Genomic DNA, 23975 nt, shown 5'->3' with positions numbered 1-23975 from the left:
GAAGCTGGTGGAGGTTTATGGGCAGTAGTTGCCTGGTTCATAAAAACCACCAGGAAAAGAGACACCACTTCCCAAATCCATCTTTCATTTACTCGTCTGTGGAAGGGGACTATAAACCCAGGATGGATTTCAGACCCAGCGCTGCTATTTACAGTTCAGATGGGAGTCTGGCAAAGACACATTCTTCAACTCAAAAAGCATGAATCCTCCTCCTGCATCTCAGTTTAATCAGAGCAAGATCCAGATGGGGGAGGAGTAATTCATTGCTTCTGAAAGGCAGGAACTGGAGCCCAAGGGTGATGGGGAAGGGCTGAGGGAGCTGGGGGGTTCAGATGGAGAAGAGAAGGCTCAGGGGGGACCTGATGGCTCCCTCCAAGTGCCTGCAGGAGGATGGAGCCAGGAGGGGCTGGGCTCTGCTCCCAAGGAACAAGGGATGGGACAAGAGGAACCGGCCTCAAGCTGCACCAGGGCAGGTTTAGATGGAGCTGAGGAACAATTCCTGCCCCACAGGGTGCTCAGGCATTGGAACAGGCTGCCCAGGGCAGGGCTGCAGGCACCGGCCCTGCAAGGGTTCACAGCCCATGGAGACGAGGCCTCAGTGCCATGGGGCAGGGGTGGCCTTGGCAGGGCTGGGAATGGTTGGACTGGATGGGCTTAAAGGGCTTTTCCAACCCTGACTATTCCATAATTCACCTGCACTCTGTGCAGTTTTAATGCTAACGTTTTAAACCCACTCCTAGGTTTTAGGTTATGTGTGTAAATGAAGTCTGCAGTTCAGGAGCACCACCTCAGAGGCTGTTTCCCACCTCACCCATCACCACCAGGTCACTGCTGTCAACTTGTTTGATGCAGAGCTAGAAGAAAACCAGACTCTAACCCAGATTTAACTATTCATAATAACTTAAAGATGAAAACTGCCTAAGCCCATTTCCACATGTGATTTCAATAACGTATTTACTTATCCCTTTTCCACTCTTCCAGCTGCCCAAGGTTAGTGCTTGCTGGGTCCCTACACCAGGAGCACATCCTGCAGGGTCTTAGCAGGAAATCCCAAGGAATCTCTAGTTATCAATAGGGTCCTGCAGGAAGAAAACCCGATTCAACATTGCCTGTTGGAAGGTTCTCTGACACACAGAAGTAAGAGTTGGTCTGGGAGAGGGATTTAATGGTTCTGGGGTAAAAGGAGACCCCAAAGGCATTCCCTTAATACTTTATTATTATTATTAATGTATAGATGTGCTATTTCCATAGCTGGAGACCAACAGGCATCATTCTGATCCCTCATCCGGCCTAATGGCATCAGCAGCTTCGAGTCATTAGAACTGCCAATGGACCATCGCTTTGTGTGGCTTGTGAAAACAGGGAAAATCAGGTTTCATCCCCATGTTTGGAAGTTTTCTACCCCTTTCAAAGGGAAAAAGAGGACTCAGGCATTTACAACCAGCTGCAGACCACCCAAAGGACCGAGTCTTTTCCAAGTACCATATCAGTAAGGGGAGATACAGAGCGGGTTTGGTGCATCAGATGCTCTGAAGCAACATTAGCTCTTTGTAGCTTGAATTAAAAGACCTCTTTCTCCAACATACTTCTTTAAGCAAGAATGACAAGTATAAGAATGGACACTGATAGTTACAGAAAGCATTGTGACATCCCAATAACTCCGTATTTTAACAGCAGGAAGAGACTTGTGAGCCCAAAGCAAAACTGTTCACACAACACCACTCACCTACTGCCATCAGTGAGCCCTGGAGCCATTCTCCTTCGTTATCCACATCATGTTATTCCCAAAATGAGGAATTCTCAGGTTAAGCCAGAGACACAATTTACTGCTTTGAGATGCTTCCAGTACTCCTTTCCTTCCACTGATTGCCCCTGGATTTCTTTCACTGTTTCCTCTCTTAGCCAAGAGCAGCAAATAGAAACCTGCTCCACATCCATAGGAGATAATGGTCTAATATACATGGAAACTATTTCCTATAGTACACAAAAACAGCCATCAACAAGACAAACGAGTGGAATTCCTCCTTTCTAAGTGTTTCCGGATGAGTAGGAGAAGGAAATATGAATGTTCTGGCTCTCTCTGAAATGCATCTGCAAGATCTCACTTGTCCCATATCCCAGATCCAAACAAACCCCCATTAAAAGCCACATGTGCTGTTCCTAACTTGGGAATATTGTATATTCCCTGGTTTTGGGGTTCTTTTTGTGGATATCTTATATATTATTCAATAGCAGGAACCAGCTTTAACATGAGGCCTCGGAGGACCGAGTATGCTGTCAGTCATCCATGAATTGTGCTAACAAACAGCACTTCAGATCCTCACTGCCAGGAATAAAAGCTTTTTGGGGACAGGGAAGAACTGTGATTGAAGCTGTTGCCAAGGACTTTCAGCTCGCAGTGACATGGTTACACTGCATGGCATAACTTGTCTGCTTCTATCTTCAATATCTGCTCCATCATTCCTATTGCAGAGCCACCTCGTGAGTCAAATTCTGACCTCCACAACTCAATGCTTCTGTATGTGGGATTTGGGGGGGGTGAAGAAGGATAAAATAAAACCATTTGCATAGAACCCCAGAGTGGTTTGGGATGAAGGGACCTTAAAGCTCCTCCAGCCCCAACCCCTGCCACGGGCAGGGACCCCTTCCACTGGAGCAGCTGCTCCAAGCCCCTGTGTCCAACCTGGCCTTGAGCACTGCCAGGGATGGGGCAGCCACAGCTTCTCTGGGCACCCTGTGCCAGCGCCTCAGCACCCTCCCAGGGAACAGCTTCTGCCTCAGAGCTCAGCTCAGTCTCCCCTCTCTTGGGCAGGTTCAAGCCATTCCCCTTGGCCTGGCCCTCCAGGCCCTTGTCCCAAGCCCCTCTCCAGCTTTCCTGCAGCCCCTTTAGGCACTGGAGCTGCTCTCAGGGCTCCCCAGAGCACAGCAGAGGGGCAGGATCCCCTCCCTGAGCTGCTGCTCACGCTCTGGGGGTGCCTCCAGCACACGGGGGGGTTCTGGGCTCCAGCGCTCACTGAAGCCGGGTCATGGGGAGCTGCTCCTCACCCAGCACCCCAAGTCCTGCTCCTCAGGCTGCTCTCAATGCTTTCTCTATAAGACAGTTACTGGGAAAGGAACTGCTCAAGGTCGGGCAATAGGCACTGGTTGACGCATTGGGATGTAAATGGTTTCAGTTGTCACAGCAAAGCTCAGAGAAGCAATTGCTTACTTCAAGATTTCATCTTCAAACCGTTATCTCTGTTGCATTTAAGAACTCAGGCTCCTTTCGTCAAATGCCCAATACAACAGAAGTAACAAGGCTGTGTCTGAAAAGAACAACTGCTGTGGTTACAAAGTACCAACAGTCACAGTGCCATGGAAGCTGGGATTTCCAAGTCCAGATGAGCACAGTGACATGGAAACATGATGCATTTCTTTCCAGGAGGATTTTAATATAAGATAAAGTATGCAAGAGCCTTAAGGGAAAAGGTGAGGAAGTTAAAGACAATAGATCCTGCCTGAGGAGATGCACCAGAACATCCAATGGGAAGAGATGGAGAAAGGTCCTCAGGAAACAAGTTTAATGGGAGCAAACGAGTCAAAGCCCAAAGCAAGAGCAGCACATAGAGAACACCACAAACTACCTAGAATATGTTTCTATCACTTACAGATCTACTCCATGGGTCCTATTTTTCAGGTATAGAAAAATCAGGCACCTCCAGAGAGCTCCTAGAGGGATCCGAGGTGGAAGACAAAGTCAATACACACTAAAGGCTCCAAAGCCAAAGGTTCTTCCCTTCAGGAAAAGCTTGGAATGACCCATCCATGATGTTTCCATAAATCCACTGTTCTATTCCCATTGCTCATTACAGAACAGCAGGAGATTGTACTTATCGTTAATAAGTGTATTAAGGATTATCATGGAATTACCCCATGTCTTATTTCACATGAAGCGAGCTGGCTGGAACGATGCATTGTCCCACAGTGCTCAGATAAACACACACAGCACGGGAAGCAGAAGAACTCAGGCTAAATCCTCTGCTTGTGGCTATATAGTAATGACTAAAAGGCTCAAAACTGGGGGGAGGACCTCAAAAAGCTATTAATAAAAGCCTTATCAAGACACTATTAAAACACCAGAGTTCGAAGATAAGAGGAAAAGGGACTGTCATGGATTAGAGAGCAGCTAAGCTGTAGGAAACAGCCTAGTATTAAACACTGGATTTTGAGGCTCCCAAAAGGGTCACAGCGAGGTGCTCCAAGCTCCTTTACAAGGCCCAGCAGTGCTCCATGTACGGTGCTGCAAGTGGGAAAGAGTGAAAGGGATACAGGGATGTCTGCAGGGAGGAAATTACCCCACAATGGTCACCATGAAGTTGGGAGCTTCAGAGAGCCCTGATGGAAGCGCTCAGGGATGCAGTGTCCGATGGGATACGCAGTAGGAAGCTGTTCCCTGGGAGGGTGCTGAGGCACAGGGTGCCCAGAGAAGCTGTGGCTGCCCCATCCCTGGCAGTGCTCAAGGCCAGGTTGGACACAGGGGCTTGGAGCAGCTGCTCTATGGAAGGGGTCCCTGCCTGTGGCAGGGGTTGGAGATGGAGGAGCTTTAAGGTCCCTTCATCCCAAACCAGGCTGGGATGCTGTGATTTCACAGGTGGGATTGAAAGAAATGAAAGCAGATGCACACAAAAGGTGCCAATCATGATGAGAACTGAAGGTTCAGCTCCGTGCCTGCCTTTCAAAGGGAAAGGCAGAACCAAAGCAGCAGAAAGGAGGAAGAACTCTTTAACAAATACATGTTGTTGAAGGCAGAGCCATAGGGAATCCACAACGTTCCCCTTGCATCCACAGCAATCTCTGGAGCCAGGGGATGAAAACAAGAGGAACAAAGGTGTATGGGGAATTGTTTCCTCTCATTTTCCCAGCACAGGTATTCCTCAATACAAATTATATATTCCTAAGCTCAATATTCCTAAATATAAATGGATTTGCTCAAATGATCGGGAGAACAGGAATGACTTTACTGTTGCTCACACTACTCGTGCTCCTGCCCATCCATCTCCTCTTGGTGAAGCAGCACATCACAACTGCTCCTCTGACCACTATGGAGTGATAACCTGCACCCAAGCAATCCTGTTTTAAAGCAACATTCCCATTCCTACATGGCATTAAGCTGGGATCCTGCACACACAAAACCTCCATCCCCAAAAAAGGCTTTTTTTTCCCCAGCAAATTATTTCAAGGCAACAAAAGGACTAATTCTGGTTTTCCCTTCAAGCAAGTTTCTGTTTGAGGAGGAAAATGGAAAGCACATTTCCTCTCGTGTGGAAAACACTCTGATTGCTCTACAGAGACCTATATTGTGCTGATACACTTCCAGCCCAGAAGAAGTCCGGAAAATGAATAGGGCAAGCCATAAAAGACAGTGAAACATGGACAGGAACACTTGGGAATGCATCCCCCACCCCCCCAATCCCTAGGGATAAACCCCAACAAATCCAGAGGCTTGTTAAGCAGCTCCGATTGCCTGTACATGGAAAAACTGAACTCCCCTCCCGCTGCCGTGGTGGGAATCTGCAGTCAGGATGCATTGAGCATCGGATCAGCTGCAGCCTGATGCTCAATGCATCCTGACTGCAATGGAACATTTGGCAGCATTCCTTAACCTGCTGCTGACCAGAAGCACATTACAGCAGCAACTGGAGCCTGACGTGACAAATAGAGCCGGGATTCCTTATGGAATTGGAGCGAGATGCATGGGAAGGCGAGTGGAGAAGTCGCCATTGCTCCATGCTGGGAGCTGGGGAAGGAAGGGGGAGTGAGGATGCTCCAGGCACATACTGGCATCATCATTCTGTATGGAGAGACTGGTGAGGGGAGACAAGGCAGCAGAGGAAGGAAGTGATGGTAAAGAAGCTGTAGTGGTTTTGTTATCCAGCATCATTACACTCAAGCTCCCCCTCTGCTGCGCTCTGGGGAGACCCCCCCTGATTAACCCTGATCCAGTTCTGGGGCAGCAGCACAAGAGGGATGTGGAGCTGTTGGAGTGAGGCCATAGGACACTATGGAGCTGCTGCAAGGGCTGGAGCAGCTCTGCTCTGGAGCCAGGCTGAGAGAGCTGGGCTGGGGCAGCCTGGGCAAGAGAAGGGGAGAGCTGAGAGCAGCTCCAGTGCCTAAAGGGGCTGCAGGAATGCTGGAGAGGGGCTTGGGACAAGGGCCTGGAGGGCCAGGCCAAGGGGAATGGCTTGAACCTGCCCAAGAGAGGGGAGACTGAGCTGAGCTCTGAGGCAGAAGCTGTTCCCTGGGAGGGTGCTGAGGCGCTGGCACAGGGTGCCCAGAGAAGCTGTGGCTGCCCCATCCCTGGCAGTGCTCAAGGCCAGGTTGGACACAGGGGCTTGGAGCAGCTGCTCCAGTGGAAGTGGTCCCTGCTCATGCAGGGGTTGGGGCTGGAGGAGCTTTAAGGTCCCTTCCAACCCAAACCACTCTGATTCTATGATTACTTTCCGCAGTCTGCAAGCTTTCTACCTATAATCCCTTTTAAATGAACAAGAGAATTGCTTACCAATCCTGAAATCCCTTGTTATTTGAACATTAAATACAATATATTTATGACCCCCAAACCAAGTCCACGCGAGCAACTGAAGCTATCAGCTTATAAATCCCCATCAAGACCTTTAATGAACTGACAAACATAATCCCGAGGCAGCACCTGTGAAATAACCCTCACAGCCCATTGACGCATTGCTTTATTGCTACCCAGTGATGCATAGCAAAGGGTTCAGTCCTTTTCCAGGCCTTTGTGCTGGAGAAATTCCTTTCAGATCTGACCTACCCATGGACAAGGCACCTCTGTGAATGCAGAGTGTTTCCATGCTCCTTCCCGAAGCACCTGTATTGAAACCCCTTCAGAAGCAAGACTTGAAGCTTACCCTGTGCTAATAGATGTGTCTTGTACAACTTCTGCAGGGTCATGCATTGAAGTTATCCCTTTGATCAGTTTTGCTTCCCTTAGCAAGATCTAAGTGCAATCAGTGCCTCCTTTAAGTAAAGGTAAATAGGATACTGGCCACCCAAAATGCTTCAAAGCCTATCGTAGAGTCACAGAAGGGTTTAGGTTGGAAGGGACCTTAAGGCTCATCTTGTTCCAACCCCATGCAATGAGCAGGGACACCTTCAACTAGACCAGGATGCCCAGAACCACATCCAGCCTGGCCTTGGCTTTCTTGGAATGGGGCAACCACCATGTCTCTGGGCAACCTGTGCCAATGTCTTAGCATCCTTAGTGTACAAATCTTCCTTCCCCCATCAGTGTACAATTCCCAGGTAGATCACTTCATCTGCAACACTTGCTTTAGGTTCCCATAAAGGAGACTAATTTTCATTACATACCTTCAATAAGCACATGTGGATATCCAGTAATAGCCACCAACACAGGCATTTTTCCCAATGAGAACCAGCAGCCATTGGGATAATCTCCCCAGGGCAGTGGTGACTCCCCAATGTTGGACACTGTTAAGATTGGGCTGGACAGGGTGCTGAGCATCCAGTCTAGGTCATGCTGTGCCAGGAAAGGTTGGAGCAGATGATCCTTGAGGTCCCTCCAATGTGGGATTCAATGATCCTGTGATTTCCACACTTCACTATGAAACATGGAAACTAAACATGTGCATGGAACCCATCTCCAAAATGAGGGTGAGCATTGGGCAAACAGAACCTGTCACAACATTCTCAAAGCAGCTTTTCCTCCCCTACCAATTTGTCCCAGTGTTTCTGTACCTGACCTTCCCTTGATCCCGTAAGTACCCCACATCCGAGGGTAAATAGGATCCTAATGATCTCTCTGGAGCTGAACTTCCCAGCAAAACACTTCCAAAGAAAAAGAAGGTCAAAACCTGCCCTCAGTAGAAGGAGAACATCAAAGGAGCAGGAAACCAGCTGAGTTGTTACCATTTCCTGCTTGGGATGTGCAGCTTGCAAGGATCTATTCCCCCAATGAAAAGCTCTGCAGCATGGACCTAAGGAAAGGCTGGTGAATAAAGCCATAAAGGAAGTGGGTAAGGTTAAGGGGAGCTGCTGTGTTGTATTTGTTGCCTGAATACAGCATTGGATGTGAAAACTAAGATGAGGTTTTAAACCCAAGGGCCACCAGCCAGAACTGATTCATTCATCTTCCTTTATTGACTCCACTCCTAAGGGACATGAGCCACATACTCCCAAATCATCCCCTTCTATCCCAAAGGCTCTGTGGGATTTCACGCGCTGCGCAATGGGAGATTGAGAGGCTTTGGCAAGCGTTTTGTGGGATGAAAAGGGGAAAGGGAACCCTCAGCCTTGCACTGACACATGGGAAAAGGGAATTAAATCTTCCCAACCCCGATGTCTAGACAGTGGCAGTGCCTTTGTCTTTGGGAAGGGGAATTAGGACACAAGCTGGCTGCGCTGCTCCTGCTTTGACATGAAAGCTGGGAGATGCTTTGGACAAAAAGCCTGGCCTGGTTCCAGAAACTACTTTGTTGTGAAGGAACTGAAGCAAAGGAGGTTTGTGAGACAGGAGAACAGATTCCTGCCCAGCAGTCACAGCAATTCACTGAGCTGCATTGACGCAGAGTTAAAAGCCATTGGACAGACCCCAAAGGCTCAAAAGAGCAGGAGGAAGTCATTGTGAGTAGGTCAAGGCTCCAGGGGGTTACCTCTTCAGGTTGAGGCTTAATGCTAGAGACAGGCTTCGACAAGCTGAGCAGGGAGATGCTGCTGATGGCAGGGAGGACACCATCACATTGGGATGCTCAAGCACGGGTCAGGAACTAAAGGTGAATGCTGAAAACCGTGAGAGTTAGGATCAAAAATGGCACAACTAAAATGTGCCTTTTCCTTCCTTCCCCTTGTCTTTAATACATATCTATAGAAAAAAACAGCTCATTATTATTTTGCATACGTGGCATTATCAGGTCATTCAACTCCTCAACAGGAAAACAGCAACCCTAGAACCATCATAATGTCACAGAATGGTTTGGGATGAAAGGACCTTAAGCTCAACCACTTCCAGTCCCTTCCACTGGAGCAGCTGCTCCAAGCTCATTCTTACCCCTCCAGGCCCTTGTCCCAAGCCCCTCTCCAGCTTTCCTGCAGCCCCTTTAGGCACTGGAGCTGCTCTCAGGGCTCCCCAGAGCACAGCAGAGGGGCAGGATCCCCTCCCTGAGCTGCTGCTCACGCTCTGGGGGTGCCCCCAGCACACGGGGGGGGTTCTGGGCTCCAGTGCTCACTGAAGCCGGGTCATGGGGAGCTGCTCCTCACCCAGCACCCCAAGTGCTAAGCTCAGTTCTAAGCACAGACCTCTGGAAGGAGGACAGAGGCGCATTTATACAGATTTCAGGCCACAGGGCCTCTCCTTCTCTATTTGATTCATAGAATCATAGAATAGTTAGGATTGGAAAGGACCTTAAGATCATCCAGTTCCAACCCCCTGCCATGGGCAGGGACACCTCACACTAAACCATGGCACCCAAGGCTCTGTTCAACCTGGCCTTGAGCACTGCCAGGGATGGAGCATTCACTACCTCCCTGGGCAACCCATTCCAGTGCCTCAGCACCCTCACAGTAAAGAATTTCTTCCTTATATCCAGTCTAAGCCTCTGCTGTTTAAGTTTCAACCCATCACCCCTTGTCCTATCACTGCAGTCCCTGATGAATAGCCCCTCTCCAGCATCCTTGGAGCCCCCTTCAGACACTGGAAGCTGCTCTGAGGTCTCCACGCAGCTTCTCTTCTCCAGGCTCAACAGCCCCAATGTTCTCAGCCTGGCTCCATACAGGAGCTGCTCCGGCCCCTGAGCATCCTCGTGGCCTCCTCTGGACTTGCTGTAACAGCTCCATGTCTTTTTTATGTTGAGGACACCAGATTCAATTCCACTGTAGCTTGAACTTGTTTTTATTAGCCACCAGTATGATTCCACTCCCTCAATGACTGCCCTATCTGAGCAGGCAATAGCCTCAAAATTGAAGGAAGGGCTGCTTCTCCTTGTTGGAGCTGCAATTGCTGGTGAGATTCTCCCCAACTGAGTCCCTGCTATGAGGCTGCTGGGTAAAAGTGCTCTAATCGAAACCCAGATCATAGGAGAAACTTCAAAGATCCACTTCAAAGTGCTACTTCAGCAAACAAAGACATTGAACCAATTTAATGCTTCTCCTACTGGAAAAAGCCACTTCCTTCAAGTGGGGAAGGAAAACAAATGATGGCAAATCAAAGACTGAACCATTTGTGGTACCTGTGAAGAGACATCCTTGGGCTGTGGCTGCAAAGAGGTGATGGGCTCACACGCTCCTGGCTGTCCCAGCACATGGTACAATGGTCTCTGTGCACTGGTGGTCCCAATGCATTGCATTTATTTCTAAGGATGTGCTGACTGAGAGTGAAAACCAAAATAGAATCATGGAATGGTTTGGGATGGAAGGGACCTTAGAGCTCATCCAGCTCCAACCCCTGCCATGGGCAGGGACCCCTTCCACTGGAGCAGCTGCTCCAAGCCCCTGTGTCCAACCTGGCCTTGAGCACTGCCAGGGATGGAGCAGCCACAGCTTCCTTGGGAACCAGTTCTAGTGCCTTAAATCCAACCTGAACTTCCCCTGTTTCAGTCTGAACCCATCACCCCTTGTCCTATCACTGCAGTCCCTGATGAAGAGCCCCTCTCCAGCATCCTTGGAGCCCCCTTCACACACTGGAAGCTGCTCTGAGGTCTCCACGCAGCTTCTCTTCTCCAGCCTCAACAGCCCCAATGTTCTCAGCCTGGCTCCATACAGGAGCTGCTCCAGCCCCTGAGCATCCTCGTGGCCTCCTCTGGACTTGCTCCAACAGCTCCATGTCCTTCTGCTGTTGAGGACCCCAGAACTGCACACAATGCTCCAGGTGAGGTCTCACCAGAGCAGAGCAGAGGGGCAGGATCACCTCCTTCAACCTGCTGTGATGCCCCTTTGGATGCAGCCCAGCACACAGCTGGTTTCTGCACTGTGAGTGCACACTGAAGCCAGCTCATGTTCAGTTTCTCATCGACCATCATCTTTCCAACCCTAATCAAACCCATTAAAAACAACTGTGGGAATTCTGTTTCCATTACCCCTTCCTGAAGACATCCCAGCAGCAGGTCTCAGTTTGGGGTTTTGCAGAAAGGAGACAGCAAACATCTGTTTTAAGGTTTCTTGGAGAGTGCACTGTGAAGAGATAAACCACCTCTGAAAGGACATGGAACTGCCCCACTCCAGCCCTCAGAACTCATCATTCAATATACCCTTTTACCTTCTTCCCTAGAGAAACAAGGTTGGGACAGATCTGAACTGATCCAATGACACAAAAACTGCCCCAAGATAACAGAAAACAAGGAGCAATTGGAACACTGGTTTCCCAAGGAGCTGTTCTTGTGTTGAGTGATGCTGATCGAGTGGAAGCTCAAAGCTTCTCCCATGATGGGGGCATTAGCACATCACTGAAGATTTTGTGGCACCTTCTGTGCTATGTTACCCACTAAGAACTCTTCTTCCTTTAACTCCTGTAGCCCAGAAGAACTGGATCATCTTCAAGACCTCTCCTTCCCTTCCCAGACTTCCGAACCTCCAAGATAGAAGTGCTCACAGAGAGCAGGAGCCATAAACCCCATCTCACTGAAATACCAGGGGTTGGGAAATGGTTAAATCCTAGTTATTGCTTCACATCTACCTCCTGATTCTAAATGAACCTCAGACTAAGCTCCCTGCAGAATTGCTCTGCTTTCCCTAGCACCAAGCTCTGCGATGTATTTGAGGAAAGTAGGTTAGCAATGCTCATGAAAATCAAAGCATCCTCCTGCCAAGACTCAATCCCAGGCCCTATTCACTGTTCTTCTGCCCATATCCTTTACCTGCCCTGTCCACACAGTCCTCTCCTGACTGAGCACATTCCCCAAGCCTTGTTAAGGGCTGTTTTTAATCCCAATCTCTAATAAACCAATGATTCAAGGCCAGGATGGACACTGGCTTGGAGCGAGATGCTCCAGTGAAAGGTGGCCCTACCCATAGAAGGGGCTGGAGCTTTAAGCTCCTTTCCAACACAAACCATTGTTTGACTCTATGACCCTATGAAATGAGCCCAAATTCCTAGCTCACCTATTCTACTCTAGGTTATAAGCTTCCCAGTAAAGGGGAAACTTTCCCTGGAGAGTCCCCATCTCATAGCACATGCCTTGTGCCACACGGAGAGCCAGGAAGCAGAAGTAAATGCTTTAAACTCTTTCTGAAAAGCAAATATTGCAGAGATGACCAATTCCCATTAATCATAATCCAAGTGAGCACGCAAGGAGAAACCATCTGTATTCTAAAAGTCAGCCCACAGCACAAAAACCAGGTCTTCAGACATTACTGATCTCTTTTGCTATTACCTGACAGCAGGGAAGGAAGGAACCATTAGAAAATGCTTTTAATATGGAAGGTAAAGCCCAAGAAAGAAGGAACAATGATAATAAGTGAGAGCATGATACTGAGCAGGGAAATGCACACAGAAATCATGGAATCATGGAATGGTTTGGGTTGAAGGGACCTTAAAGCTCCTCCAGCTCCAATGGGCAGGGACCCCTTCCACTGGAGCAGCTGCTCCAAGCCCCTGTGTCCAACCTGGCCTTGAGCACTGCCAGGGATGGGGCAGCCACAGCTTCTCTGGGCACCCTGTGCCAGCGCCTCAGCACCCTCCCAGGGAAGAGCTTCTGCCTCAGAGCTCAGCTCAGTCTCCCCTCTCTCGGGCAGGTTCAAGCCATTCCCCTTGGCCTGGCCCTACAGACTCACCAATGCATCCCATCCAGATGGGAAAAAGAGTATTTCTGTATTAATATATATATAAATTTCTGGACAATTCCTTTATAACTTCCTTCTGATTGCCCAGGGCTCCTGCTCTTCAAGCCCCGTCGCTGTATTTCACACTAAACTCTCATTATACAATCTCCAGCACAAATAAACCACAGATACAGACCCTGGAACCAGCTTAGGCAAAAATCAAACGCTCAGAAAGGGCTAGATCAAAAGCTGGCTCACACCAACTCTATTCTTTGTGCAGGCAACCAAGAGCAATTAATGCTTTTAATGTCAGTTTACCCCCTTTCTGCTCTATAAATCAGAATATGAAGCTTTTATGAGTTAACAAAGGATCTATGCAAGGTGCAGCTTAACCAGACCCACAAATACAACTGCACTTCAACAGAAACAGGTATATTTAGGAGCACTGCACTCCATGAGCAGAATGATCTGCAGGGTGTACACAGAGAACATGCATTTATCAATACAAACAAGGCTGGCACACCGGGAGGAGGTGATAAATTATACATCTGAAAGAAAGGCCACTGCTTCCAGTGGCAATGAGAGTGGAAATGTGGAGCAAACACTGCAGGGAGGCAGTAAGGGTGTAGGAACATACTGGATGCTTCCCTCTAACCTCATCTCAGCTACAGAGACTGCAAGAACTGAGCACACTTCTATTGCACTTGTTCAGTAGGAATAGAAACTCATTGCCCAAGTGTATCTCCTGCCATCACCCACTTGGATGGGCCCTTCAGGAGCATCTCTGTAGTGTGTCACACTCTTCTCCTATGCAGCACAGAATCCCACACTGGTTTGGGTTGGAAGGGACCTTAAACCTCATCCATTCCCAACCCTTGCCACAGGCAGGGACCCCTTCCACTGGAGCAGCTGCTCCAAGCCCCTGTGTCCAACCTGGCCTTGAGCACTGCCAGGGATGGGGCAGCCACAGCTTCTCTGGGCACCCTGTGCCAACGCCTCAGCACCCTCCCAGGGAACAGCTTCTGCCTCAGAGCTCAGCTCAGTCTCCCCTCTCTTGGGCAGGTTCAAGCCATTCCCCTTGGCCTGGCCCTACAGGCCCTTGTCCCAAGCCCCTCTCCAGCTTTCCTGCAGCCCCTTTAGGCACTGGAGCTGCTCTCAGCTCTCCCCTTCAGGAGCCTTCTCTTGTCCAGGCTGCCCCAGCCCAGCTCTCTCAGCCTGGCTCCAGAGCAGAGCTGCTCCAGCCCTCGCAGCAGCTCCATGGCCTCCTCTGGATCCAGTCCAACACACTCGTGTCTTTCTTATATCAGAGCTGGATGCTGCACACAACGTGGCTCAGCAGGGATCACCTTCCATACCCCATGTTCTCTGAAAGGAGATCTGTTCTCTAAACCAGAGCTGGCAATCGAAGAAAACTTAAGATCTGTGAATAAGACATTTGCTCCTGCACTACAAACACACCCTGATGTACCCAAGCTCCAACAGCAAAGAGATGCCCATCAGCTGCTGCTAAGATGCTTCCCTTCAGCTCTGGATGTGGTGCATTCCCAACCAATGAAGACCAGCAAAAGGATCCCACCAACCCAGTATAAATGATCAGGAGACTAAAGAGCTGGAATTTCCCATATGGGTTCAGACACATTGAGGTGAATGGAGCAGAAGTACAAAGTCCAGGCCCAGGTATCCACTCGTGTCACAGACACTACATAAACCCACCCTAATGTAAAAGCTCATTTAGAAACGCTTACATCAACCCAAAGCACTACACACATAAGAAGGTATTTTTAGATACATGTGAATTGTACACACACACAGTGATTAACTATTGAATAGCTGGAATTCCACTTTGGATCTGGGGGAGTGGGGTACTTCCCAAGCAGGAAATAACCCAACCTAGAGAAACTAAGTGAAGAGGATGGGCACATACCCACACCTCAATAGGATTTCCGAACACTGCTCACCATCATGAGTGTAAAAGGAGGAAGTTCAATCCAAGATAAAGACACATGGAAAGTAAATGTCTGGAGTGGCTGGTGGAGATCCCAAGCAGGACAATCAGAGCCTGCAGAGCAACCCTGATGAGCCTGAAGAGGACAACCTGGTTGGCCCAATCTCCACAGGCTCCATCAATTCTACTCTTGAGGTCTCCATGGAGCAGGCTGGGAGCTCACAAAGCAGCACACACAGACCTGATTTCTTAATCTGGAGATGAATCATAGGATGGCTTGGATTGGGAAGGAACTTAAAAGCTTCTAGATCCAACCCCTGTTTGGAGCAGGAGCCCTCTGAACTTTCTGTCCCATCCAGCCAAGATGGGTTCAGTTGCTGAGGTGGGATGAGGAAGAAAGAACAGCAATAGTCTGTTTTGTCCATAACCAAAGAGCAGCCCCTCATCAGGGCAGGGTTGTTCACAAAGCAGGGCTGGAGGACTTCTGTGTGCTAAAGTATTGGGAGAATCATAGAATTCCAGAGTGGTTTGTGTTGGAAGGGACCATAAAGCTCATCCAGTTCCAACCCCTGTCACAGACAGGGACCCCTTCCCCTGGAGCAGCTGCTCCAAGCTCATTGTTATCCCTAACAAACCCTTGTCCCAAGCCCCTCTCCAGCTTTCCTGCAGCCCCTTTAGGCACTGGAGCTGCTCTCAGCTCTCCCCTTCAGGAGCCTTCTCTTGTCCAGGCTGCCCCAGCCCACCTCTCTCAGCCTGGCTCCAGAGCAGAGCTGCTCCAGCCCTCGCAGCAGCTCCATGGCCTCCTCTGGACTCAAGGATGAGGAGCACAGGATGCCTGCCTGTTCCATCCCGATGCAGTGGATCACGGAGCAGAGAGCATCCCTCAGCACTGCTGTTGTCTGTCTGCAACTGGTTTCCAGGAAATGTGCCTCGAGTGGGAGCAGAGCACTCAGCAGGTATCCTGCTGCTGACATTTACAGTTCATGTGACTAAGCAGAATCATGGAAAAGTCAACCCTGTTTTTGCCATCCTCCTGCACAGGAACAGCTGGACTGGGTCAGAGTGATGCTCTGGCTATCCCCCAGTGTCTTCTCTGCAGCAGGTGTGGATACCTAGGGGAAAAGTTAAGGCCAGGGCAGCAGTACAGTGCCATTTGCTGAGCAAACTCTCCAGCCCAGACCTGTGTGCAGCACAGGGACTTCCTCAAGTGTGTGTTCGTTTTTAACCATCAGCTGCATGGCTTGAACCTGCCCAAGAGAGGGGAGACTGAGCTGAGCTCTGAGGCAGAAGCTGTTCCCTGGGAGGGTGCTGAGGCGCTGGCACAGGGTGCCCAGAGAAGCTGTGGCTGCCCCATCCCTGGCAGTGCTCAAGGCCAGGTTGGACACAGGGGCTTGGAGCAGCTGCTCCAGTGGAAGGGGTCCCTGCCCATGGCAGGGGTTGGGAATGGAGGAGCTTTAAGGTCCCTTCCAACCCAAACCAGGCTGGGATTCTGCGTTCCCATGATTTTACACCACTACATTAGGGTATTTGATTGTTTTATACATAAATGCTTTCAGGGCTTGGCCTGTTGAGGTCTGACAACGCTAGACACCATATGCAAAACTCCATGGTTAAGGTAGAAGCAGCTCAGAGCATCCTGCAGAGCACAAGACACTGAAAGGTGGTATTTACACAAAAACTGTCTCTAGTTTTCCTTTACAAAGGGCTGCAACAGAAACCATTCACAAACAGTTTGCCTGTCCACAGGCACACGGCAAAACTCATGCCAAAAACCCTGCCTTGGCCACAGCAGGGATGCTGACCCAGGCGGTGAACACAATGATGCTCTTCACCTTCTGACTGCAAACCAAGACTAAATCATTTACTAAGGAGATGCTGAGACTCATAAACACTTAAAACCCCCTTCACTCTCACAGCTCCTTATGGGAGCAGCACATTCCTGCTGTGTGCCCCACTCCAGCCTGCCGAGCAGCTCAGCTTTATTAACTTCAGAAACCAACACAATGCAAGGCACCAGACAGTGCTGCTGGAGCTTCAGTTTATGCATTTCCTGAGCCCAAAATCACTTGCTGCTTTTAAAACATAATGTGATTCTGTACCAAAGATCATTTAATGTAAAGAAGGGTCCAACCCACAGCAAACACCAACACTTCAGAATCACCCTCTGAACCTCCACAGCATCCAAAGCTTTGCTGCTTGTGGAAGGAAAAAAGGTGTTTGGAGAAGTATCTGAATTCAAGTGAACAGCACACATAAAACAGGGATTGATACCTCTTGGATCTGAGCTTCCTTTGGATGGAGATAACCCGGAGAGGAGCGTGCCTAGGGCTGAAGGGCAGAGTCTTCACAGCATTCCACAGCTCTGCAGGAGACACAAGAGGAAGAGAACACCGTGAGGATCCAAAGACAAACCTATTGGATGGAAACAACAGCTCCTGGAGCAATGAGAGGTCTGTATCTCCACCAGAGCAGGAGCAATGGGCACATGTAAGACCTGCAGTCAGAAAAGGAGGAGCAATGGAGATGAAGGAGAAGAGGAGGGGAAGGAAGGGATTCCGGAGCTGGCAACCAGACCTGCAGTTGGACAAAGAGAGCATGATTGATGTGAGAGGTCTGCAGCTCCTGTTTCCTACCTGCTGTCATTAAACACAGATACACAACCACGCGGCACCTCTCCTGCAACTAAACATCTCCATTCCCCTTCCTGCTCCAGTGGAAGGTGCCCACTGGGACACCAGTGGCAGGGGAATGGGACTGGATGAGCTTTATGGTCCATTCATCCCAAACCAGGCTGGGATTCTATGAACTTCAACATGAGCACCTTCAAATCACGACACAGAATCCTCCTCCAGCTCCATGCTATAGCTCAGTGACTCCGGGTGCAGCACTCACCCATGCATCTTGCACAGAGCCTACACCAACTATGCTTTGCCCACACTCTGCTGAAGAACCAAGTAGAAACCAGCAGCAAACAGCCTCAGGAAGGGGATGAAATCACAACAAAGGTCCTCTCAGCTTTCACAAGGCAGAAAGCAAAGTTCAAGCTTCCATTTACCTACGTGTTAATGAGGATGTGGGACTGAAGAGGATTTAGCCACAGTTTTACACATCCCTCCCACACCTCCCTTCCCAGCTGACATAAAAGCTCAAAGGACTGAAAACAAACACCTCGGAATAAGTACAGCACAAAAAACAGCTCTTGAGCAGCTCCACATGCTTTATGCATTATAGAGAGGAACAGAAAGGCCACTGTTCTCAAGGCAGGACCACGGCTCCTTAGAACTCTTGTTTAGCTTAGTCAACCCACTACCAAAAGGTTTACATTAAATATATATCCCATTACTTCTAACCACAGATCCAGTGTTTGTGTTCCCTCAGAAACAGCCCTGGGGAGAACACAGGACACAGAAAACCATAGGATCCCAGAGTGGTTGGGGTTGGAAGGGACCTTAAAGCTCATCCAGCTCCAACCCCTGCCACAGGCAGGGACCCCTTCCACTGGAGCAGCTGCTCCAAGCCCCTGTGTCCAACCTGGCCTTGAGCACTGCCAGGGATGGGGCAGCCAGAGCTTCTCTGGGCACCCTGTGCCAGCGCCTCAGCACCCTCCCAGGGAACAGCTTCTGCCTCAGAGCTCAGCTCAGTCTCCCCTCTCTTGGGCAGGTTCAAGCCATTCCCCTTGGCCTGGCCCTCCAGGCCCTTGTCCCAAGCCCCTCTCCAGCTTTCCTGCAGCCCCTTTAGGCACTGGAGCTGCTCTCAGCTCTCCCCTTCTCTTGTCCAGGCTGCCCCAGCCCAGCTCTCTCAGCCTGGCTCCAGAGCAGAGCTGCTCCAGCCCTCACAGCAGCTCCATGGCCTCCTTTGGCTGCATGTCAATGAAGATGCCAGGTTCCTTTGGGAACGCTGATCCATCCTACCTTTCCCTGCAACAGAGCATCAGGAGAGAGGCCCTTCAAGCCCAGCAAATGAAACAGCATGAAATCAAAAATTAATAAAAGGGTAAATCATCATTTTTACTGCAGTTTCTCAAATCTCCTGCTGCAGGAAACCACCACCTGAGATGTTATCCTTGGGAGGAAAGAGGAACTTACCACAGTGATGCTCCACAGGCCAAATAATCCCAACACTTGCTACCAAGAACACGAATGCACTCAGGGAAACAACTCAGCAATATCTCCACCTGTAGCAAAGCTGCTTGACTTCTGTATTTCCACCTTACAAAAAGCATCCTCAGTACTTGCAATTCCATAGAACCATGGAATGGTTTGGGTTGGAAGGGACCTTAAAGCTCATCCAGTTCCATCTTCCATTAGAGCAGCTTGCTCCAAGCCGTGTATTTCACCCTGGTTTTAGGCTTTTTGAGTCCCCTTTCTGGTCCCCAACACAAAGACATAACTCTATGATAGATAACAAACATCCTTAAGAGAGAAGGGAAAGAGGATTCCAGCAGAAACAAGGACCTGACAGATCCCATCACATCAAGCTCTGCAGTGGCAAATTAGTGTCTCTTGGAGCACATTCTGTACTCCAAAGTAGCCTCAGTGCTTCGAGAGGTACCAAATATAACCCAGCCCCATTTTAACTCCCTTCCAGGAATACACACAGCCAGTTCTCCAGGATACGTGGGCTGCACTTTCACTTCCAAAAGCTTCAGTAACATTTGATGTAATCAAACAAATGGCTCCTTTTGTGGCAAGAAAGAAGCAGAAAAGGGGTCAAGGAAAAGGGGAGAAAACGACCTCATCCAGGTCTTCCTCCACCTTTACTGACCTTGGATAAGCAGCACATGCAGCTACCCCAGACTCAGCATCAAGCACAGCATCAATGATCATTCCTTCCACTGCTTTCACGCTCCCAATGCCTTTGCCATTATGATTTCATTTAGCAGAGCAGCTTTGACAGCTCCATTTGCTTCTCAAGTCCAAGGTTTGGAACATTTTTACATCTTCACACTTGGAAGGAAGTCAATAAACTCAGCTTAGCAAATAGTAAAGGTTCCCTGGATGCATCCACCACTGCTACGTGGGATGAATACAGGAGGGTTTCAAGGCACCACCTCAATTTAGCAGGAGGACAGCATGAAACAACCTTAATGCCACGGGATTATCAGGAAGTTCACCTTTTGTTCATCTCTAGCTGCTAAAGAGACACAGGGAAGTATTGTCCCAGCTCCCATTAACCTTGTCAGTTGGGATCATTCTTTAGCTGCAATAGCATCAATAGCTTCTTGTATTGTGCTGCAACACAGACACTCAGTAAAATCACCCTTTTGGAGGTGGGTTTTGGTCCCTTTTCTGCTTTAGCTTGACCAGGAGTCAAAACTATTAGGTACATAATGACTTGACTGCAGAGAGAAGCTGCATTGAGCTGCCCTCCATCTCCATTCAAAAACCAGTCATAAATGCTCAGGGTTTAAGGGAAATGGTTCAAACAGGTACTAACACACCAGAAATACCCCATCCCTGGCAGTGTTCAAGGACACAGGGGCTTGGAGCAAGCTGCTCCAGTGGAAGGTGTTGGGAAGGGGCTTGGAACTGGATGAGCTTTAAGGTCCCTTCCAGCACAAATCATTCCATGATTCTATGAAATCCAGTTTCAAGTGGATTTCCCACTTCAGTGCATGAGAAGATGCAGATCTAACTGCTGCCATCACCATACCTTCCTTCATGCTGTACCCCCATCTCCTACCCCTCTTCAGCTGCACCCATGGACTGCCATTCTCTGACCACAGTGATGCCAAACAGCTCAAAACTGAGGTGTATGGGCAGAAACACAGCTACTCCCCATCAAGGCCTTTGAAGCACAGACATTCATTAGAGAATGAGGAAAACAAAATACATGTTACATAGGGAAAACAGGTGCAGGAATCAGACTGGAAAATGTAGGGAAATATCCTATTGGGAGGTTCTGCTGGCACCACCATGTTCATGGAATCATAGAATCATAGAATGGTTTGGGTTGGGAAGGACCTTAAGATCATCCAGTTCCAAACCCTGCTATGGGCAGGGACACCTCACACTAAACCATGGCACCCAAGGCTCTGTCCAACCTGGCCTTGAACACTGCCAGGGATGGAGCATTCACAACCTCCCTGGGCAACCCATTCCAGTGCCACAGCACCCTCACAGTAAAGAACTTCTGCCTTAGATCCAACCTGAACTTCCCCTGTTTAAATTTCAACCTATTACTACCATTATTCTTCTGTAATTTCCCTTTTTCCATGACTTTTGTCCTTCTTTCCACACAAGTAGACTCCAATGGTAGGAGCTGAGTACACACATTATAAAACAGATTAAGAATTAATTAGAATGTGGTGATTAAAGACCTGCCTTGGTAGACTGCAGATGGCTCTGATACAGCCGTGTTAGCAGCATTCAATACAAATACACTCCACAACTACTTATCAAGAGGAGATAAAAGCACTTTCTAAGTGTCTGACATGCTGGAGAGTAAAACTAAACATGAACCACTGAGCAAATGATTCAGTTGCAGAACTTTCCTATGAGGCAATTTTCTATCTCAAAAGCCTTCGGTACCGCTTGAGTCCCTCGCATGGCACTGCCATCCATCAGGACACTCACTGAGACTGGGGTTTTTAAGGAAGAAAAACCATTAGGAGCTAAAATCCAACAGGACAAGGTCTAACGATGCTTATCTGGAGACGGGCACTTTCCTTTCAATCTTATTCCACAGCATTTTGGGTTTAACCCTTTGAGTATCCAAAGCCAACAATATGGAAAGGGATCTTGTGGGCTCCACTAATACCATTAAGTTGGCTGAGACTGGAGATAAATGTCCTTTGGGGTAACAGGGAGGGATGACACTGGTGGCTTGTCCTTGTATCCATATGTTTCTCTGGATGACAAAGCACAGAACCCCAGCCGGGTTTGGGTTGGAAAGGACCTTAAAGCTCCTCCAGTTCCAACCCCTGCCACAGGCAGGGACCCCTTCCACTGGAGCAGCTGCTCCAAGCCCCTGTGTCCAACCTGGCCTTGAGCACTGCCAGGGATGGGGCAGCCACAGCTTCTCTGGGCACCCTTTGCCAGTGCCTCAGCACCCTCCCAGGGAACAGCTTCTGCCTTATCTCCAACCTGAACTTCCCCTGTTTCAGTCTGAACCCATCACCCCTTGTCCTATCACTGCAGTCCCTGATGAAGAGCCCCTCTCCAGCATCCTTGGAGCCCCCTTCAGACACTGGAAGCTGCTCTGAGGTCTCCACGCAGCTTCTCTTCTCCAGGCTCAACAGCCCCAATGTTCTCAGCCTGGCTCCATACAGGAGCTGCTCCAGCCCCTGAGCATCCTCGTGGCCTCCTCTGGCCTCGCTCCAACAGCTCCATGTCCTTATGTTGGGGACCCCAGAAGTGCACCCAGTGCTGCAAGTGGGGTCTCACCAGAGCAGAGTAGAAGGGGAGAATCATCTCCCTCAACCTCCTGCTCATGCTCCTTCTGATGCAGCAGGAGAAACCCTTCAGAAGTAGATGCTGAAGTTATTCACCTCCTGCTTCATCCATTTTTCAGAGCCAGTTCCTCAAGTATTGATTCTGGATTAGTTATTCTCACTTGAGCAATTCATTTATTAGCAGACACTTGGAGGTTTCTAAGTCCCAGATGACTTTGCAGCCAAAAGAAAACAATTTCATTATCTAAGATTAGTGCTGATAGAAGGAAACAAATTACAGCACCAGTGACAATACTGAACCTTCAGAAAGCTTCAGTGTTAAAAAATGATAGGCAGCCATCATCTTAAGAATATAAATTCACCTTTCATTGACAGCAGCCTCAGTTTGACCTTTATGTCTATATAAAAACTAAATCTAAGACAAACACTGCAACACAAACCTTCAGAGCATCACAGAAGAGGGATTCCAGATAGAGGCAGGCTGAGAACATTGGGGCTGTTGAGGCTGGAGAAGAGAAGCTGCGTGGAGACCTCAGAGCAGCTTCCAGTGTCTGAAGGGGGCTCCAAGGATGCTGGAGAGGGGCTCTTCATCAGGGACTGCAGTGATAGGACAAGGGGTGATGGGTTCAGACTGAAATGGGAAGTTCAGGTTGGAGATAAGGAAGAAGCCCTGGGAGGGTGGTGGGACACTGGAATAGACTGAACAGAGAAGCTGTGGCTGCCCCATCCCTGGCAGTGTTCAAGGCCACTCCAAGGCTATAACAGGGTCTTGGAGCAGCTGCTCCAGTGGAAGGGGTCCCTGCCCGTGGTAGGGATTGGAACTGGATGATCTTGAAGGTCCTTTCCAAGCCAAACCAGTGTGGGATTCTATGGTCAATAGGAACATGACAGACAATGTATTTAGACAGTGGGAAAAGCACTGACAGTCCTTCATTCAGACACCTTTACTCACGCAGTGAGTATCGTTAAAGCACTATAACATAAAGGCAAGAATTAACCACGGGGTACTGAGTTGGGAGCAAGGAGATACCACAGAGAGAATACCAGAGCCATTTGTCACACAGCCTAACTCATTTTGCATCTAAATTAAGGTAGAATAGGGCATAATGTTCACGAATAGACACAGATTATGCAGAACGGAGCCCAGTTCAGTTCTAAGGGCACATTAAACTAAAACCCAAAGCCTGAGAAACCAAGAGGCATGGGCAAAAGAACTACCAGAGGAGATCCAAGCGGAGGGACTGGAAGCCAAAACATCTGTGAAAACACCTAGCAGGAAATAAAGGCATGGAAAGAAATCCGTTTGGAAGGCAGCAAACACTGCAGGAAACCACAGGGACATTGCTGGCTGGAAGCACATTCCCATCTTCCCTCCCCTCCAACATTGCTGGTTGCCTTTGTAGCAACAGGACTGCTCTGGAGCTGTGCAGGGAACCAGCTTTGTGATGGGATCTGGGTTAAAAATAACCTGGGTTTAGCTGCTCTGGTTCACCATATGGCCCCTCACAGAGTTGTACAGCGGAGTTAAAGGAGCTGGGATGGGAACAGGCAGCAGAGGGGGAGTGAAACTCCCAGGGAAGGAAATACAAGATGCAGGCAAGAGAATGTGCACTGAGTGAAAAGGGCAGAACAGGAAACTCACCCCTGTCTTTGCAAACCCTGCAGCACATTGGGGATCCTCAGCAGAGAAAGGTGCCAGGACCAGATGTCAATGATGGTTTGATAGGCCAAGGGGAATGGCTTGAACCTGCCCAAGAGAGGGGAGACTGAGCTGAGCTCTGAGGCAGAAGCTGTTCCCTGGGAGGGTGCTGAGGCGCTGGCACAGGGTGCCCAGAGAAGCTGTGGCTGCCCCATCCCTGGCAGTGCTCAAGG

At 49.2% G+C, this 23975-nt stretch overlaps 1 protein-coding gene across 2 annotated transcripts in view; it reads right to left on the bottom strand.

Moving 5' to 3' along the window:
• The window catches only part of FAM168A (family with sequence similarity 168 member A), a 162455-nt gene that overhangs the window by 98700 nt on the left and 39780 nt on the right, over nucleotides 1-23975 (bottom strand). For both annotated transcript variants that reach the window (XM_034074336.1, XM_034074337.1), the window contains exon 2: nucleotides 16982-17072. The gene's annotated coding sequence lies outside the window, so the exon portion shown is untranslated. The remainder of the gene's footprint in view (nucleotides 1-16981; nucleotides 17073-23975) is intronic.

This window comes from Melopsittacus undulatus, chromosome 2 (genome assembly GCF_012275295.1).
Source record: "Melopsittacus undulatus isolate bMelUnd1 chromosome 2, bMelUnd1.mat.Z, whole genome shotgun sequence".
Lineage (NCBI taxonomy): Eukaryota > Metazoa > Chordata > Aves > Psittaciformes > Psittaculidae > Melopsittacus > Melopsittacus undulatus.
This window is presented reverse-complemented; position numbering and strand designations above follow the sequence as displayed.